Here is a 15,866-nt window from a genome sequence, read left to right as displayed (position 1 = left end):
GTTGAAAAAAGAAAAAATAAATAAAGTAATGAATTCTTAACAATAGAAAGGTATTACCTTGTTTGCCTGTTGTTAAGAATTCTTTCTTCACTGATGGAGAACTTCTGGAGTTTTCCTCCTAGTTAGTACTGTGCTCTAAGGAAGATCTGGGTAGAAAACCACTTTGCTATCTCGTTTAATCCAGGGGATTAATCCAGGGGATTAAACAAGCAACAGGAGATTTCAACATGTAACAAATAAATAAATCTCAATATGTAACAGTGCAATGGATGATACAGATGAAATTAAATGAGTGAATACCACCTGTGAATTGTAAATTTCGCCACACACCCCCTTTACTCCCTTTTAGTTTGGGAAGATGTGGATGCCCAGACCTCTGCATATCCGCTCTCTTTTTGATCCTTCTATTAATCCTGCTTCAGTTCTTTATACATAGAGCCAGAGTGCTGCCCTATGTAAATCATTTAAGGATGTAGAGCCTCACTCCAGTATGAAAGGAAAATGCAGTATAAGAGGGGTGTGAAACTTGGAGTGGGTACCTAGGTGGGCCTACCTGGGAAGTGGGCAGATCCCAGGATCCTGGCTTAATTCACCTGGGAAAACCAGGATGTATAACAGAGGACACATCCCTTGAAGGGGAGGCTTCAAATGTGGGGGGGTGGGGGGTGGAACTTTGCCTGGTGGATTGGATATAGAAAATGAAGGGGGAGGTAAGAAGATTGAGGTGATGTTCCCGACAGAAATTCCATGTGCAAAGCAGAGCAGGAAAGCTTAGCATGTTCTGGAGGCCACAAGGAGTTCAGCATTGCTGACCAAATCATGCTGGAGAATGGAAGATCATGGAAAGTGGTAGGCAAGGGCCAAGGCCTTCCTTAGCTGGCTCAAGTGTCTTTTTCTGTGAGCAATGGGGAGACCCTGAAGAATATTGGACATGAGAATGACAGGAATGAATGTCCATGTATGAAATACTTCTTGGGCAGCCACGTGAAAATAACTAGACAAATGAGAGGCAAGATGTTGGCAAAGAAACTCTGGCTATGGTTTAGGTGAGTATCTGAACTGGGCAGGTGCTGAAGGGTGGAAAGAAAACAGGGGACAGAGAGGGAAAGCTGGTGATTGGTTGGGTATGAGATGTGAGAGCAAATTAACAAGCTAAACTCTCCCTCCAGGCTCTGACTTGGGAAGCAGGGTGAATGGCAATGCCAAGCACAGGTGAAAAAAAAACAGGAACCGGAACCTGTTTGGAGGGTTGATTTCCGTTTTAGTCACATTGTTGGAGGTGCCTGTGGGATCATCAGGTGGAGATGTCCAAGGGGCAGTTTCCTAATATGGGTGTGGAGTGCCTTCCACCTGCAAATTTGGGCTCCACCTGTGTCCTTCCCTCATTTCCTCCTTCCCCACCCCACTTCTTATCGATTCCTAAGAATGATGAGAGTTCGAGACCCTTTCCCCAGGAAAACACACCAGTCAGACACTCGCAGAAGAGACACCTGTTCTCTGCCTGTGCTTCCCCTTGACTCACACAACTATCAGCTCACAACACTGCTGACACCGGATCTGGGGGCTTTTCCCCCACACCAAGCAATCCTGTGACACCAGCTGGGTGTCCTACAATTTAACTCAATTCTGACACCATCTACCTGGAGATAGTGTCAGATCCCACAGGTGAAGGGCTCAGTCCCACAAGACTGCCCCCCACAGACACACCTCAGATGCCGGTCACAGGTCCAGTTTGTCGTCTGTACTTCTGACCGATAGACTCTAAACCAGAGGTTTCCACGACCCCCTCCCCAGGTTCAATTAATTTGCCAGAAGGTTCACAGAACTTGGGAAAACAGTTTACTTACTATTTGCCAGTTAATTAGGAAATGATATGATAATAGATACAGGTGAACATCCAGAAAGAAGAGAGGCATACAGCAAGGTATGTGGGAAGGGGTGCAATGCTTCCACGCCCTCCCCATGCACACCACTCTCCGTGTATGTCTATGTGTACACCAGCCCAGAAGCCTTCTGAACCCCATAATATTGGTGTTTTTATGGAGGCATGATCATACGCAGGACTGATGAATTACTCCATTTCCGGCCCCTCTCCCTCTCTGGAGAATGGGAGTTGGAGATGAAAATCCCAAGCTTCTAATCATGGCAGGTCTTTCTGGTGACTGGCCCCATCCAGGAGCCATCCAGGAGCCACCCAGAGTCACCTCCATAGAACAAAAGATGGTCCTAGTGCCCTTATCACTTAGAGATTTACACGGGTTTCAAGAGCTCTGTGCCAAGAATAGGAACAAAGACCAGATACATTTTTATTTTCATTTTTATTTTTATCACAGCATGCATGCAAATGTTTGGATGATTTCAGGAGATACCATGCATTGATCTCATCTAAGAAACTGAGTCACGCACCAATGGCAGAGTAAAAGGAACCCAGCCCTAGGGACACCCCAAGGGCGGGTAGGGGAAGGGGAGTCACAAATGCAACTAAGAGGGAGTAGTGAGGGAGGAGGACCGAGGGAAGGGTGGCCAAAGTGCAGGGCAACTGGGCCAGGGAGGGCAGAGAGCCAGTATCCGGCCAGGGAGGAAGGCTTCACGGATTTGCAAGGAGAAGTCGCTGGTGACATTGGTAAAGATTCTGTAATGTGATGAGGCACAAAGAACTAAGAAGTGACCTGCAGATGAAGTGGGTTTAGTGACTGTAGACTCTTCTCTCAGCTGGCGTCTGATTAGATCTGAGGTCATTATTCACAGAACGGCACAGAGCACCCTGCACACTAACTGCTTCCACGGGCAACACATGACCAGTAACCAATGTTAATTTCAACAGTTCAAGCCTCTTAGGAAATGAAAGTCAGGTTTAAAGTGAGAATACTTTGAAGAAATAGTGAGGAAACAGAGAGCAGTGAGTGGAGAAGAAAAACAAAAGGTACAAAGAGATATGAGTCACAGAGGGAATTATGACTCAGTCTATGTGCATTCATGAGTATTTTCCCTCTAAAGACTAAAAGCTGAGCTCTTTGCTTTCCTATTCTAAATGTGAAATCAGAAATGAATAAACATGCTTGGAGGTGTCATTGAACTTCAGAGACAATATACAAATAAGATGTAATTTCCTCTCAGCAAAGATAGTAGAAATGCATTTGGTTTACAAACTAATTGAAGGAGGAAAAAACAGCTTCAAGATACACACTCATTTAGGGGCACCTGGGTGGCTCAGTAGGTTAAGCATCTGACTTTGACTCAGGTCATGATCTCAGGGTTCACGAGCTCAAGCCCCGCATTGGGCTCTGTGCTGACAGCTCAGATCCTGGAGTTGGCTTGGGCTTCTCTCTCTCCCTCTCTCTCTCTGCCCCTCCCCTGCTCACACTCTGTCTCTCTCTCTCTCTCAAAAATAAATAAAAACATCAAAAAAAATTTTAAGATACACACTCATTTAAATAATCCACATCTGTAGTGAGGCTAATCCACTAATCATCCTTGCATACATAGATGGCAAGGGTGATTACTGAAAGGTGGCAGCAAGGAAACAATTGAAAGAAAGAAAGAAAGAAAGAAAGAAAGAAAGAAAGAAAGAAAGAAAGAAAGAAAAAGAAAGAAAAAGAAAGAAAGAAAAGAAAAAGAGAAAAAAAAAGAGGAAGAAAGGAAGGAAGGAAGGAAAGAAGGAAGGAAGGAAAGGAGGAAAGAGAAGGAAGGAAGGAAGGAAGGAAGGAAGGAAGGAAGGAAGGAAACTTACTGTGTAGAAAGGTATGAAAAAGCCTGTGTCTTTCTTCCTGGAATTCATGCTTCCCGCATATAAATTATTAATTCTTCCTAGAACCACAAGGAAGGGCTCTTTTTTTTCCGGGATGTCACTGAGGGAATCATGTGAACACTCTGCGCATCCACACAGCAGGTCTCCCCTCTACTCTTTCTTGCTCATGGTCTCACAGTACACTCCACACATGGGCCCACGTTGAGGGAGTCTTGGGAACACGGCAGAACTCCTTTGATCAAGACTGCAAGATTTCTTTGCAATTATAAAATCCTATGAATCTTTTGTTGATTAATTTATAATGACTTATAACTATATTCTTTTTAAAAAAATTTTAATGTTTATTTTTGAGAAAGAGAGGAAGAGAGAATGAGAGTGTGCATGCGCAAGCAGGCGAGGGGCAGAGAGGGAGGGAGACAGAAGATCTGAGGCAGACTCCGATCTGACAGCGCAGAGCCAGCCCCATGCAGGGCTCCAACTCACAAACCCTGAGATAGAGACCTGAGCCCAAGTCAGACGCTTAACCGACTGAGCCACGGAGGGGCCCCTACTTATAACTACATTCTTAATTCTAGGAACAATAACAGCTAACACTTCAATAGCCCTTAGTTATGTGCCAAGCATTCATCTGGGCACTTTCCGTATAACCTCAGCCCAATCTTTATAACATGAAAAAAGAGAGACTGGCTGAGTCACTGGCCAAGGTCACACAGCTAATAAGTAACAGAACTGGAACTGAACCCAGGTAATCTGTTCTTAACCACTACCTCCTGTTCTAATCTATATGCTTACCACACAGAAAGTGCAAAAGTAAAATAATAAACACCCATGTTCCCACCAGCCAGAACTGGCTACTAACATTTAAGCCAGTTGGTACTATAACGTTTCTTTTCTAAAGAATCCAAACAGTGGGGTGCCTGGGTGGCTCAGTCGGTTAAGCGTCCAACTTTGGCTCAGGTCATGATCTCACAGTTTGTGAGTTCAAGCCCTGAACTGGGCTCTGTGCTGACAGCTCAGAGCCTGGAGCCTCCTTTGGATTCTGTGTATCCCTCTCTCTCTCTGCCCCTCCCCTACTCATGCTGTCTCTATCTCTCATAAATAAACAAACAAAAATAGAAAGGAAAGAAGAAAGGAAGAATTGAACACATAAACAATTCTGTTGTCAAGGACCCCTTGGCCACTGACCCATCCTTCCTTCTCGTGCTCTGCACTTATTGCCACAAATTTAATTCATATTCTTCCAATCTGATTGGTAGTGGTGCCACGGGCACTTACAGGTGAAATGGTCCCCTTTATTTTCACCCGACTGCTGCCTGTCTATTGCTTAAAGACCACTACACTGCAACCCCTCCCACTCAAAACTCCTGCACTTGGGATTGCATTTGAACCAACCAAAAATGAGAGCCATTCTTGAAGCAAAGATTGAGATCGAACTGAAGTACAAGGACTGATAGATAAGGCTCCATCTGGAGAACAGCTTTTAATGCTGAGACGGATTGTGTGGTAGAACATTCTGGGGGGACAGGGGAAAAGCAAGGAGTCCTTCTACAGATGTTTAAAGAGCTGGACTTCCGTCTCTGCCCTGAAGGCTGCCCGCCACAGACTCCCCCATCTCAGGCAACTGTGACTCCATTCAGAAGCTCAGGCAAAATTTTCTGCACGAGTTTTCAGCCCTTTGTCTCAAAGTCCATGTCCCACAGTTCAGGTCAGAGATCTTTCTTCGTTTTGCTCGCTGATGCCTGCCAGGGGTCTAGAATGGTGAGTAACTCATGAGTAACTCTGAGTAAATATTCGTTAGGGAGTTGGAGATGCCAAAGGAAGACAGGGAACAGCAGGAAAAGCCCAAGTCTTCAAGGCAGACGGCCTGAGTTGGGTTGTCTGGGAAAAACCCAACCTGCTTGGCGGTGTGACACGTATTACACATACTTACATCAGGCCTCACCCACACTCTTAAACAGCTCTGTTGTTTCCCTGACTCAAAACAGTCTTGGGTGGAGACAAGTGAATATACCCATTTGACAGGCTGCAGACATAAGCCCCATATGTTATAAGAGCAATCAATACCCATGCTAATAACTTAGTAAGGATTTGTGAACAACTAAGATAATATACGCCAACGGTTACCTGTACGCCAGGTACCGCTGTAGGTGTGGGGATGTATGAGCCAGCAAAATAAAGATCTCTGCCTTCGTGGAGGTTACAGTGTAGTAGGGGAAGCAGGCAATCAATGTAGTCCTTGTACTGTTGTATAAGGGGATAAGGGCAAGGGAATTTTTATTCTGGAATAAGAATTATCATTAAAAATTTAAAGGATTTTTCTAATGTTTATTTTATTATTGAAAGAGAGAGACACAGTGCGAGTCGGGGAGGGGCAGAGAGAGAGGGAGACACAGAATCCGAAGCAGGCTCCAAGCTGAGAGCACAGAGCCCGATGCGGGGCTCAGACCCACGAACTGTGAGATCATGACCCGAGCTGAAGTCGGACGACCAACCAACTGAGCCACCCAAGCGCCCCAAATTTAAAGAATTTAGTAAACAAATATTTGTTCACTCAATCCTGGAAGGGATAGAATCAAGGCAGCCCTCAGTTTTATTTTGGAAATTTTAAGAAAAGTAAGGTCAGTGTGCTGTCCCCTGAGTGGGGGAAACATTACATTTTATCTTATATACGTTGTCCCCTGGGTCACGCTGAATAATACCTTCCTACCAGGTTTGCGTCATCTTTCTCCCTCACATGCCACACGCTCGACACATCGTCCACTCTGCCCACCTCTTTTCTAGGCTCATGATGAGGAAACTGAGTGACTCACTCAGGTTCTGCAGGTGGGTTAGTGATGAAAGAATATGGAGCCTGGGTTCTGACACATTTATAGGTTTTCAAAGTATCCCCTGCTAGAAGTCTAGAATCTCATGGGCTGGACTGGGTTGGGTGAAGGGAGAGGGGAGGTACATAGGTACATATGTACATAGGTACATATGGCTACAGTATTCATTTATTCAGGAAATAATTATTTACAATAATAATAAAGCTAATTTATTGAGTGTTGTAGGGTCCAGCCCTAGTCCAACAATTCCACAAATATCCTTTTTTTAAGTGTATTTATTTAATTTGAGAGAGAGGGAGAGAGATAGAACACATGTGCCAGCAGGGGATGGGCAGAGAGAGAGAGGGAGAGAATCTCAAGCAGGCTCCGCCCTGTCAGCACAGAGCCCTAAGCAGGGGTCGAACTCAAAAACCATGAGATCATGACCTGAGCCGAAATCAAGAGTTGGATGCTTAACTGACTGATCCACCCAGGCACTCCTTCACAAATATTCTTATTAGACCTTCACAAAACCCTATGAAGTCTAGGAAACTGAGGCTCTGAGATGTTGCATAAATTGCTCAAGATCCCAACCCAGAAGTGAGAGCATCAGGAGAAAAACCAAGCAGTCTCATTTCAGAGCTCTTGAGAAAAAAAGAAACCGTATGCAAATGCAAATGCAAAAAAAATGCAAAAAAAAAAAAAACATATGCAAAAAGAGAAGTGATAATACACACTTCATATTATCCCACATCAAAGGCTCATAATAGCTGGCAGACCCACTTAAAAAAATGATAGACCCATTTGCATCAAAACTGGCTTGAGCTCGGGGAACCTGGGTGGCTCAGTCGGTTAAGTGTCTGACTTCAACTCAGGTCATGATCTCATGGTTCATGAGTTCAAGCCCCATGTCAGGCTCTGTTCTGACAGCTCAGAGCCTGGAGCTTGCTTCGGATTCTGTGTCTCCCTCTCTCTCTGCCCCTCTCCTGCTCATGCTCTGTCTCTCTCTGCCTCTCAAAAATAAATAAACATTGATTAAAAAAAAACTGGCCTGAGCTCTATTCTGCTACTTCATGGTCCCCTGTGCCACTATGTCACCTGCACGTAGAGACTTTGGCTCCATATAATGTCCAGCACTTCACCAACTCCCCACCAAATAATTTAATGCCAACTGATCATCCTTACTCAAGGAGTCTCCAAATCACACCTTTTGAATCTTACCTATTCCTCTTATATATGATGCCTGCATTGTTATGTAAAGTATAGCTCAACTGGGCATTTGGTTACTTACCTTGAAATGCAATTCCTGCCAGACAATATAAAGCCTTTCTTTTCCCCTTAACTACTTTCACAGTAAGGAATTAATCCTGCTTAAGTCACAGCAAATATGAGAGGTGTTTTCTAGAGTTTTCTTTTTAAGAATCATTATGGACTCATGAATTTTCATGTATTTGATGCCTTTCCACTATAAACATTGCTCTTTTTGGTGTTAAAATCGCCTTGACTTGACTTTTTTGGAAACCTTTGCAGATCACTCCTTTAGACACACCATCAGCCAGGCTTAAAAGCTTCCTTGTTTCCAGCACAAGTTTTAGGTGCACCTGTCAGGTTCCTTTCAGGGGGATAACATAAGGAGTCAAGATCCAGGCCTTCAGAGCTGCTATATAGCTCCTCTCTGCTGCCCCCAGGTTGGGTGCCCGGACAGGGGATTCTATAGTGCAAAAGACGGTCTGAGTCCTCAACTAGAGGTGGGTTACCTAGAGGACTCAGAGGTCTAAGACAAGCCACTGGGGAGCTGAGGACCCAGCAATGTGAAAGAACCAGTCCAAGTTCAGGTGAAAATGCTCCAAGACCAGAACAGAGTCCAGAGGGCCTGGAAGATTTGTAAGCAAGGATGAGAATAGAACAAGGACGAGTCAAGGCCCAGGCGTTTCTGCCCTGTTCCTCCACCAGCGGAAAACAGTGGTGAACAATATCTCAGTGTGTGCAATCCTCAGAAGAGGAAGCAGGGAATAGGATTACTTTTGTTTCAGTTTAGTCATCAAAATCTGCACCGAATGAATGAGTAGAAGTTACCTGGAATTTCTGATAAGTTCTGGATCCTGCTAATGAATGTTAACAAAGCACATGATAAGTAACAGACTAAAGTTAACAGAAAAACTCAGAAACTGAAGTTTTCTCGCCTGAGTTTACATAGTTCTGGCAATTTGTGATTGTGCTGGTTTCAATGCATATGTAGAATATAGTCCTTTTCTGCTCATACGTTGTTTCTAGCACAGCAGGTCAAATAGAATAAAATATCAATATTTCACAGTGTCCCCAAATAATAATACAACTTCAGATGTTCTACTACCTGGTTTAAGAGCTCCAATACTATCTCAAGCTTCGCCAACACATGAAATAATTGGGTTGTGATAGGTATGGCTGAAAATGTAATTGAGCTCAAGATGTGATTTAAACATTTACTTTTACAGAGAGAAAATGTTAGAACAACTTGCATTTGGGCTACCCCCTTAAGTTCTTTAAATTCAATGCCACCAATTTGAAATTTAATGTCACTGTTGGCATTTCTAGAATTATGAGCCATACTACTTGACCAAGTAATGACAAATATTACCATTTCAGGGATATGTTATGTAAGAGGAAACCCCATACCAAAAATCTTAACCTCCATTAATAACTGAATTTTTGATGTTGTCATTAATATGTCTATCCCAACTCTGAACTAGAATGATAAAATTTGCATGGAATCTGTATTTAACCACATAGGAAGAAATATGCAGGATAATGTATAGATTCAAAGTCTTAAAATATATAGATCAGGGCTTCTAGGTGTGGTGAGCAGCTAGTCAGTAGATGAACATGTCAAGTCTCCTTGGTGTTTCCTTATTTTTTTTTTAGTAATCTACCCACAACGTGGGGCCCAAACTCATGACCTTGAGATCAAGTGTGGTGTGCTCTGCTGACTGAGCCAGCCAGGCACCCCATCCTGTAGCTGAATATGCCAGGCAGCACTGAACTCCATCCGCTGGCTGCAGCCCTGAGGACTTCCTCAAAGTGGGATGTGAGACCTTTTACTCAGAATATCCTCAGTATTATGTGGATGTCCAGCCCATTTCACAAGAGAAGATTGCAACAAGAGAGACCTCATGAGCCAGTGTGGTCAACATCAGCTGAAGGGCAGCCTACTTGCACTCTTGCCTTTTCCTCAACCTCGAAAGTACCTACCAATGCATCCAAGGGCAAGGTCCTCACCAACCTGCTTAGCATGCATCCAAGTACAAGGTCCACACTAACCTGACTACCATGCCTCCAAGTGCAAGGTCCACACCATCCCCCACATCACAGTCTTACTGAATGTCTCACAACAGAGCCCTGAGGCCAGCATGGTCCACCTACACTACAAATGGATCCCTGAGGAAGACAGCTATGTGGCTGACATTAGTTCTCACTTTCAAGAAGCATAGTCTCCATTGGACTGTGTTTGGGGAAAGGGAGGCAAGGTTCTTGTCCATTGCAATGCCAGGATCTCCTGTTCACCCAACTCTGCATGGGTTATCTCCTGAAGACCAAGTAACTTGCCTGAAGGAGGCCTTACATTATATCAAGCAGAGAAGTATGATCTCACCCAACTTTGGCCTCATGGGCCAGGTTCTGCAGTATGAATCTGGGATCCTGCCTTCCACAGCCACCCCAGGCTCCCTCCAGCCAAGGGGAGAGAGATGGCTCTTCATTTACAGACTGTTTGCAGTCACTGAGCCCTGACGTGCAGAGTTCCTACTGCACACACCCTACCTCGGTGCTCCACCAGTGCCCACCCACTCAATGGGAGTCCATGGGCACAGACACATCCTGCTAAAGCTAGGATGGGGGGACCAGCCCAGCCTCAAGAGCAACTGTGGTTTTCTTTCTCACTCATGTACATTTCATACCTGTGCAATACTAAAGACCTCACTCTGTTCCCCTGCCCCAGTGGGATAGTGAGCAGTCACCAGGCTTGCAGTCAAAATTCAGACTAACCTCAGGGATAGGTCCTCAAGGCTGAAGGAAGGGCCAAGTCGCTATAAGAGCACAGTGAGCACTGAATCCTGTTCTTCCAGCCCCCTGCATTCTCAGGGCTGCCCAATCTCTGCACCTAAAGTTACCTTCTCACTCCAAGCATAAGGTAGCAAATACCTGCAGCAACAGGGAAGAAAGCAGTTGCTAGACCAGGAGAAAAAAACAGTCACAAGAACAATTCATTCTGAAGGAAGCATAATTTCAATCTCAGTTTTTAAATTTGGCAGCCTCGGTATCAGTCTCTGTTGCTTCAGGACATAACATGATCACCATCCAAGAAAGTAATCCTACAGGGTTTATAGCGACATCATTTATATGCTGATTTGACCCCTCAAATTTTTTGAGATTCCCTTTTGAGTCCAACAGAGGCAGTTGGTTGAAGTAGCAAGACATTGACATGCTGAGTTTCCTTTTCCTTAGAGGCTCTTTCCCGATCTTGAACTTTGGCATAATTCTTATTCACATTTGGGCATTTCTCTTTGCACAACTCCTCAAAGACACTCTTGTGTCATTTGAAAAGCATTCTTCAGACCATAGACCGAAAACGATCCCTTTGAGGTGGCGGCGGTGGATGCCAAGAGAAAAAGGATACCTACTGTGCATTCCGGGTCAGTGGTGTTGAAGACAGAAATGACAGGTTTCCCCAGCTTATGGTCCTGATGTGCTTGTCCCATCTCCTGTGACACACTTGCTTTCTTCCCTGCCCCTGGGGGTCATCTTCAAGCTACTGACTGCGGCACTCACAGATCTCACAGTGTGGTGCTACTTTTTTGTCTGTGGGCTATTTCTGCAGGGGAAAAGGCAGTCATTTCCTAAAATCCATATGAATGGGAAGAAAAGCACTGTTATTGGTTTTTGTTTTCCATATGCAAAATAAAACTAGTAAAAGAGGAAATATATATATATATATATACATATATATATATACATACATATAAATATATAATTAACCATTTCACTGTCTACATACATAACTGAGGCTAAATTTATACATTTGTATGTATGAATAATTTATAAAACATCTATTTTTTATAACTTTTTACTACTCATCTCAAACTTACAGAAAAGTTGCAAGAATAACAAAAACTCCCATAAATTAATCAGATTCACCATTAACACATTGTCTAATTTGCTTTTTTAAATTTTCTCATATACTCATATACGTTTACCTGTCATTGCTTTTTTTCCTAAGCCCATTCAGGAATAAATTACAGACATCATGCCCTTCTATTCCTAAAGACCCAATGTCTACCTAAAGACATTCTCTTACATGACACAATATAGTTATGAAGATGAAGAAATTTAACACTGACACATGCTGTGACCAAAATTCAAACATGGCCAATTTGTCCCTGTATTGTCCTTTCTAACACTGGTCTAGGACCCACTCTAGGATGATATGTTGCATTTATTCACGCTGTATCTTTGGTATCCTATAATGTGAAATGGCCTCTCTGCCTTCGTTGCCTCCCAAGACCTTAACAATTTTTAAAAATACAGGCCAGTTATTTTGTAAAATATCCTGTGATTGATTATAACATCCTTATTATTAGATTCAAGTTATACATTTGGGGCAGAAGTATCACAGAAGTGATCTGTCTTCTGTGCAGCCTATCAGGAGGCACGTGATGTAGCTTTGTCCCATTCTTCTTCTTTTTTTTTTTTTTTTTTTTTTGCTTTGTCCCATTCTTGATGACCATTTGGTTAAGATGGCATCTTTCAGGTGTCACAATTATTAAATTTCAACATTATAAACGCTCTTCTCATCAAAATTTTCCAGCTAGGTTTAACACCTGTTCATGATTCTTGCCATCATGGTTACAAAATGATAAAGAAAACACTTTTGAGTGTTTTCTTTTCCAGAAATTGCAATGTTTCCCCCCACCATAACAGCCTTGTTTAGCTAACCATCCCAAACCACCCGCCATTCCCTCATGAACTGTGTCTTGTTTTCTCACCTGTGAAAAGGGACAGTGAGTGTTTCCCACAAGAGAATGACCAGCACTGTGGTCCTTAGAGAGTGATACCTAAGTGTTCAAACCTTGGGCTGGGTCCATGGACCTTTAAATCACACAAGATCAACTCACCTGACCACATCAAAAGAATGCAGCTGGCACTACCGCCAACCACTCTTATGGGTAAGAACTGGGGAAATTTTACACACAGACCCAGCCCAGTATGAAGCTTTTCTACAGACCACTCACACAGCTGTGTCTTTCTCTGAACTAACAGAATAAAGGGGAAGATGTTTATCTCTGGAAATCTCAAGACTCAAGAATCCTAGACTCAAGAATGGGCTTCCTGGAGAGCCTTTGGTCATCCACAAGGGCTACGTTGCCATTACCATAACCCAGGCAAAAATCACTGCTTCTTCGTCACTCTCTTAGTTAACCTTATTTAACCACTTACCCTACTAGACACTTAGCAGGCTCTAGAGGTCCACTCTGAGTTGCTTTCTGGGAAGCGACTGGCAAGTTTTCCTTGGAATCTTGAGAATGTACACTCTTACTCTCCAATGTGAACCACTTTCCACAGCAGGCCTGTTGTAAGATAGATAGAACTATAAACCTCATTTTTCAGGTAACCACAGATGTTTAGAGAGATTACTGGTAAGTAACTTGCCTGAACTTCTAGCTAGTTAGTATTAGTAAGAGTCAAAGCCTTGGTTAGAAGCTGAACTGAGTCTGGAGTCTGTACTCTATTTTTTTTAATGTTGTATTATTATTATTTTGAGAGACAGAGAGACACAGAGCACAAGTGGGGAGGGGAAGAGAGAGAGACACACACACAGAATCCAAAGCAGGCTCCAGGCTCTGAGCTGTCAGCACAGAGCCTGATGCAGAGCTCGAAGTCTCGAGCCATGAGATCATGACCTCAGCCAAAGTCAGATGCTTAACCGACTGAGCCACCCAGGCACACCCAGAGTCTGTACCCTTAACTCCTATGTTATACTAGTCCAAAATAAACTCATAGATTGTTCTTGGCGGGGCCAGAAGCAGGGTGAGCTGAGCAAGGTGCCCAGGATGCCAAATTTAAGAAGGCTGTCACTACTCTCAGGTGCTGATCCTACACTTGCAAGGCACTGAGAGGAGTGCCTTGTTAAACTTTGTACCCTAGGCTCTTTGTTTACCTCACCCCCCTCCCAGCCCTGGTTCTTGGGGAGAGCTGGCCAGTGTGAACTCATCTCGCTAACAACTCATTGTGCAACTCACAAGTATCTCTGGGCTACACGGAATGTAAAGATTTCAGTTTTCTTCCTTTGAGCAATGGACAAGCTATTTAGCCTTGAGCCTATTCTGTCCCAGAGCACTGAAGAGAGAGCAGGGACTAAGATGGCTAAAGCCCTCCCATAGCTTGTAGCCCAAACATTCATTTCCAGTGGAATCAATATGGCAGGCCAATACTTGGGCCTTCTAACAAATCTCCTCAACTAAGCATTGGCACATTTTTTGAGGATTTCAAAGTACACAGATGGATGAAACTCTGCTATCATGACAACTGTATCATTTTTCCATTTTATTCACTTTTTTGCATTTAGCATGGTTGTGGTTTGCTTTCCCCACTGATAGAATGAGCACTTTTGGGTATTAACTCAGTTGTGCTTCCCCTGAGTTTTATTTCTTTACAGAACTTAGAACTCTTGATAGAGGCAGGGTTCAAATTAGACTTTGCCATTTATTAATGTTCTTGGAAAAATCAATTTGTGTCCCTGAGCCTCAGGTGTTTCATCTGTGAAATGGGGATGTTAATACCTCATTTGCAGGGTTGTTCTGAAGACAAAATGGAAACAACATAAGTACTTAAAAGGCACTTGGCAGTGCTCCACAGACACTAGTTCTCTCCCTTTCTTTATTGGTCTGCGCTTGGGCCAAGGTCATCCTTCCCAGGATTTTAACTAAAGTGGTACAGACATAGGCACCTGGCTGGCTCAGTCAGGAGACCATGTGACTCTTGATCTTGGGGTCATGAGTTTGAGCCCCTCATTGGGCATAGAGATTAGTTAAAAAAATAAAAATAGGGTGCCTGGTTGGGTGACTCAATCAGTTGAGCCTCCTACTTTGGCTCAGGTCATGATCTCATGCTTCGTGAGTTCAAGCCCCACATGGGCTCGCTACTGTCAGTAGCCCACTTCAGATCCTCTGTCCCCCTCTCTGTGTGCCTCTCCCCCATTCATGCTCTCTATGTCTCTCTTCCTGTCTCTCTTTCTCTCAAGAATAAATAAACATTAAAAAATAAAATACAAATACAAATATAAATTAAAAAATAAAGTGATATAGACAGCCAAACAATCTTAAGTCACAGGTATTACTCAGGTTGCATATCTTCTGACCGATCTCTGACTACTATAAATGCTATGGCTGGCCTCTTCTAGTACCCCGAACAGTGGGAGTGTTGAAAAGCAAAAGGGATTTTTTTGTTGGAAAACGTCCCAAAGTATTTCTTATCTCAAATATACATTATTGTTTTGGATTTTTTTTTCTCATGAATGATCTGAATAGTTAGAGTCGGTTAATTAGGTTAAGCTTTGTAAGCATCCCAGGATTACATTTTTGGTTTATTAAACTATAAAATGTATAAACAAATGTTAATCTGTAATACATGAAATGTTCCTTGGTGGAGAACAGCAGGGAGCAGATAAAACTCATGCTATAACATATTATACATCATTCTTAACATGGGACAAATGTTACACACGATTTTTAACAATTAATTTTACTCCTTTTGGAAGCACTGTCACCAAAAGAGTGACCTTAGTATAGAATTTCATGCACAAGGCAAGATACATTATCATGTATTTCATTTTCTTTTTACTTTCATTTTTTTTTTAATTTTTAAAAAATATTTATTTATTTTTGAGAGAGAGAGACAGAGCATGAGCAGAGGAGGGGCAAAGAGAGTGGGAGAATCAGAATCTAAAGCAGGCTCCAGGCTCTGAGCTGTCAGCATAGAGCCCAACGTAAGGCTTGAACTCACAGACTGCAAGATCATGACCTGAGCTGAAGTCGGACACTTAACCAACTGAGCCACACAGGCACCCCATTTTACTTTCATATTTTTAATAAATTTGGAGGAGCTTGAGGTTATTTTCATTTGCTTTTCTTGAATGAGCTTGTCCACACAACCCATGGGTTTTCAGTCTTCGGAAGCCAACTCTTGGGGAATGGAATATAGAAATTATTTGATTAAAAATCCCAGTAATTTGGTCGCTACACAATGATTTCAAAGTTTAAAATTGAGTTTGAGGGACACTACGA

The 15,866-nt window shown here is 43.1% G+C and overlaps 1 pseudogene; it reads left to right on the top strand.

Annotated features, from left to right (window-relative positions):
* Nucleotides 1–1,014: 1,014 nt before the first annotated feature.
* On the top strand, nt 1,015–10,411 carry LOC132663405 (dual specificity protein phosphatase 5 pseudogene; annotated as a pseudogene).
* Nucleotides 10,412–15,866: the final 5,455 nt, after the last annotated feature.

This window comes from Panthera onca, chromosome D4 (genome assembly GCF_046562875.1).
Source record: "Panthera onca isolate mPanOnc1 chromosome D4, mPanOnc1 haplotype 2, whole genome shotgun sequence".
Lineage (NCBI taxonomy): Eukaryota > Metazoa > Chordata > Mammalia > Carnivora > Felidae > Panthera > Panthera onca.
This window is presented reverse-complemented; position numbering and strand designations above follow the sequence as displayed.